Source organism: Urocitellus parryii, chromosome 12 (genome assembly GCF_045843805.1).
Source record: "Urocitellus parryii isolate mUroPar1 chromosome 12, mUroPar1.hap1, whole genome shotgun sequence".
Lineage (NCBI taxonomy): Eukaryota > Metazoa > Chordata > Mammalia > Rodentia > Sciuridae > Urocitellus > Urocitellus parryii.
Window position 1 is genome coordinate 87,146,862 of NC_135542.1, and position 5,304 is coordinate 87,152,165.

A 5,304-nucleotide genomic window follows, 5' to 3' on the forward strand; every position below is an offset into this window, starting at 1 on the left:
AAAAAAAAACAAAAATATTGACTGTGTCAAGACCTGCATAACTTACATCTGTCCACATTTTATTTTACCAGAAATCACTTCTCCTAGACAAGAAGAAATGTTAGAGGCTGCTTGATTACCAGTATTTGGTAGTATGAAAAATGGAACTCATCACCATTTGCTAGGGTTTTTTTCTCCCCCCAAAAAAGGCAATATTGGTTTATTAAGCACTCACGTATGTCCTTTTCTCTCACAATTTTGGAGTTGTAATGCATAAAATAATACCTTGAAATTGTTGATTATAATACAGAAAACCAGAATTGAATTTGGTTTTATGAGATAGGTTTCAACTTTGAGGTACTGCAGTGCACTTCTGAAAATGAGCCTTGCAAGTGTTTTTCCACTAGAATATTTATGGATATAGTAATTTAGGCAGTCATTCCCTAGAGTAGATTATGACAAGCCCATAGCTGAAAGATAAGAATAAAACATAAAGTTTCCAGTTGCAAGTAGAGAAAGACATTTTATATTTTATACACACACATACTTTTTTTTTAAAGAACCACTTTCTTTTTTAATATCATTGGCACTAAGTTAAAACAATCCACACATTTTGGAAAACTGTCTTTATGACTATTTCTGATAGACCACATTCTTTCCTGTTTCTAGGTTAAAGTTAAATAACTCCCGAGACTTTAATTTTAGTTTCTCAAACAAGATAAAACCAGTCGAACTGCTTTTTATTATTTCCTGAGCCAGGAACTGAGGCCAACACTATTGAAGAGGTAACCACAAATTGACTTTTTGTGTTTTGTAGGTAAATATTAGCAAATAAAGGGGAGTTGTTGATGTCCTTAAAAATAATTTCAGAAGAAATGAAAGAGTCTTCATATTACTATTAATCATATTATTTCCCACTGCTTTTTCTGGGGAAGAATTTACAAATGTCAGTAAAACATCCACGTACACACACTTTTTTTTATGGTGCTCAGGATCAAACCTGGGGTCTCAGGCTAAGCAAGTGCTTTATCATTGAACTATAGCTCCACCCCTAGTAAAGTCCTTCATATGTAGAAATTATGGTGTTTAAAAACATGCTAAAATGTCATTGCTGCTACTGACAGCTATCTCTGCAACAGGACTAACATCGTTAAAATACATTTTAAGAGTCTTGGCAGATTAGTGTTCCTACGATCATCACATTTTAAAGACCTTTCTAAATTGTGAGTTACATGAAGTAAAGAACCAAAGAAAAAAATTAGGCGAGGTTGTTTCATTCAGCTGTGTGTTTTCCCTCTGGGGCCTATTAAGTACTATACAAACAAGGCTGCCTCTTGGTCTGACTGATTTGGCCTTGGTACACACCTCTCAGGCAAGTGGAGCCAGTCCTCCAGAACACTCTGTCTGGTCTTGAACAGCTTGTTATTCACATTTCAGGCCTCTTTTTTTCACACCTGTTTTTCATTTCATGATGTCATCAGAGCATCTGATACTGATCAACAGAAGGTAGGCTAGGATGCGTGTATTCAGACAAGGACATGCTGGGGCTATATGCAAGCTTTTCAGAGTAGAATAGTGGTAGAGAGTGTGTTTTACTGGCACAAGTTGTTTAACATCTGAGCAGAAAAACAAAATGTGTTCAGAAATGTCTCTTTACCTCCCTCTCAGGGTTACAGTGGCTTTCCAGGCCAAGCATTGAACAAAGAAGAAAGGAACCCATTTTTAATAGCGATGGACAAATGCAGAAGCAACATGTGTTGGCATTTCATCATGTGGAGTCTTATTCAGGTCGTTTATCCTAACACAGAGCAGGATGATTCCAAGAAGCAAAAATGTGTTTACTTTGGCCTCATGAAATTCATGCTTGGGCAAATCTTAGGGGTATAGAATCTTCTGCACATTCATGCATAACACCCATTATTGTTAATAGGAGATAACCAGATACATAGAAAAGAAAACATGCCCTTTAGAATTGAACTTGGACCTTAGGGATGAAAATATCTCCCTCGCTAATAGCTGATGGGAATTATACAGTCTCGAATTTACTCCCTGCTGACCTGACATCATTGAATTTGGAGAAGCAAAGCCAGATTCATCCAGGGGTAGCAGAGGAAAAAAAATGTTTTGAAAAAAAAAAAGGTGATTATAAATCTGTCTTTTAAATTAAGTCACAAAAGTCCCTGCCTAATTATATCATAAAAACAAGTTCTAGCTCAAAGTTCCAAGGAAAGAGAAGCTGCAACAGATTTGTTTACTACTTTTGACCAATCACTCTTGATTAATTTTTCTTAAAACCATAAATTTAACTCCTTTAATAAAAGAAGACTCATCTAATAAAATGAAATAATTTGGAGATTAATTTACATTTAATTTTAAGGAAAACAGTAAAAATAATTTTGATCCACAGAAAAACACAAACTTTGACTCATATACGATCAATGATCTTCTTGACCCCCAAAGTGAACAAAGAACCAGCCAATCACTGAAGCAATTGCAGTGAGTAAATAACCAGGTATGATGGCACGTGCCTATAATCCTAGTGACTCAGAAGGCTGAGACAGGAGGATTGCAATTTATAGTCCAGTCTCAGCAATTTAACAAGGCCCTAAGCAACTTAAGAAGACCCTAAGTTGAAAAATGAAAATAAAAAGGACTGGGGATGTGGCTCAGTGATAAATCACTCCTGAATTCAATCCCCAGTGCTAAAAAAAAATTATTGTGAGTGAAACATTATGGGAAGTGCTGAAGGGAGACAAAAAAGCATAATTATTTCATTTAAAGAAACTTAGGGCTAAACCTGAATGTCAGTCCAAAGCATATGGATAGTTTTCCATGCACTTTCTTGCTTTGACCTTGTCTCTCTCCTTTTAGTAGGCTTGTGAACAAAAGGGTAAGGAGGAGAAAAAGGCAAGGTCCCCAGTAGTCTGTTGATTGGTGTGTGTGTGTGTGTGTGAGAGAGAGAGAGAGAGAGAGAGAGAGAGAGAGAGAGAGAGAGGTGGGGGGGGAGGGAGAGAGAAGGAGAGAGAGGAACTCTGAGCAATCAAACTATCTTAAAAAGACAAGTTTTAAAATAGATAAATCTGAGCTGTTCATCTCAACCTTTCCAAGTCTCTGTCCTTGCATCTGTGATATGGGAGCAATGATTCTACTTTACAGGATGGTTATTTGATCAAATAAGATAGCATGTCTAAAGTACTTAGGATGGGACTTGATAAATAGGAAGAGTTTAAATACACAGTAGTCTTCATTAACATTAATGATGGATAGTAGCTAATATCTATTTAATATCTAGTATGCCTTTCATGGAATATTCTGGACTATTTGCTAGTGTCTCAACTCTCCAGGCAAAGAGTATGAATTATAACTCTATGAGAAATTGGTTGATCTCTTCTGCGGTTTGTTCCAAGGACTAACTCAGCAAATTACCCAGACTGGCAGTGCGGGGTAGAGGATGGGGTGGAGTAGTGGGTGAAGAATCATGCCTGTTCAGAGAGAATTAAGGCCAGCAGCATGCCTTTGCCAAGTCAGAGCTACCGCAGACATCCCTCAGCTTTGCACTCTATGGGACTTAGTAGCTTTATTTGGGCCAGGCTGGGCTTGTGGATAATCCTAAAGAGAGTTATGCTAACTCCAGCATTGGGACTCTCAGGCGCTTAGTTTTGTAATGAAGCTTTGTTTTGGAACAAAGGATAGCACAATATCTAGCTCAGTCCAATCAATGACATAAGAGGAGATAAGTTCTGCTTAAAAGGAGGAAATCCAGAAATGAAATCACAAAATCTACGTTATGCAGGGTGCGTGCAGAAAGACACCTCTGTGTCTTACCCATGTCAGTTGAGGTGATGGAAGACTTAACACTTTAAGAGAATTAAGGGTGAGTTGTTGAGAAAAGGCTTGAGTCCTGGAATTGGGGAAGCTCAGGTGAAGGTGCCATCACAGCAAAAAGTTCAATTATGTTTGTGCATCTGATGAAGATATGACTTGGGAAAATAACTTTAAGATGAAGAGTTTGGAGTTAGCCTAGATATATGTGAACCAATCCGGGAAAATTTATATTGATGCAGATTTTTTTAATTGTATTTTTAAAAAATACAAATTAAATAGAAAATCCTGCATTTTATATCTAAGGGGAAAGAAAAGGAAAGTCATGGGGACCTTGACCCCTAAGCTCTGAGGACATGTGCTAATGATAATTGACAAAGGCATGTGTTTCACTCTGTAAAATTTAGAAGTTGAACCCACATGTAGGTGTCTAAAGTTGGTCGCAGATGCAGGTATCCCAGATCAAGAGGAAGCTTGAAGGCCATCCAGTCTATCCTGCCACTAGTACCACCTAGTGGTCGCCAAGAAGATATGTAAGCATCTTTCTAAAAATTACTTCAAAAAATTGTAAAAGCCATGGATCAATACAATAAAACTCCTTGTTATACCAAGGGTGGTGGTGCATGCGTGTAATCCCAGTAACTCAGGAGGCTGAGGCAGTAGGATTGCAAGTTCCAGGCCAGTCTCGGTAATGTAGCAAGGCCCTAAGCAACCCTGTCTCTAAATTAAAAGCAAAAAGGACTGGAGATGTAGCTCAGTGGCATAGCATCCTTGAGTTCAATCCCCAGTACCACAACACAAAACAAAACAGAAACCTCATTGTTAAAAACAATTGAAAAATGCATAAGAATTCAGAGCAAATTGTCAAGGGTTCTTCCTTATTAACAGTAACCCTGCCTTTCTGACGTAGTTCACCCAGTTTCAACCTTCCTCCCCTCTCTCTTTCTCTCTGCACTTAGCTTGTAAAAACATAAATGGACTCAAACTACATACCATGGGGTGATTTTCTGCACTTAACAGATATCTTTAAACCTATTTCCCGGCACAGGAAAACATGCTATTGAGCTCAGACACTAGGATTTGTCCACTACTGTTAGGCCTGCTTTCATATTCTGAGCTGGAAGAGTTACATGGATGTTTATGTCTTCCCCTGGATGAGGTTCTCAGCTCTAAGTGGCCATTACTGAAGGGAAAGCGAGGAACAAGAGACAAGTAAGCAAGAAATGAAAGATGGAGACCAGGCAGAGATACACACAGTTTATTTGTCAGAGCTGACAAATAAAGGCTGTCTCTCTGAAGGAGAGAGAGGTCCCAAGATGTTTAGGTGTGGAGCTTTTGTGGGGCAGGGGCTTGGAGTTGTAGCTGTGGCGCTGTGGGATAGGCTCCAGTGCTTGTGTTTAGAGCGAGGCAGGTGGGAATAGCATGGATTGGCTTAGGTTGATGGCACCCTGGGGCTTTCCAGAGCAAAGGGATGGTGTCCTTCTGGGATTGGCTAGGGTTATG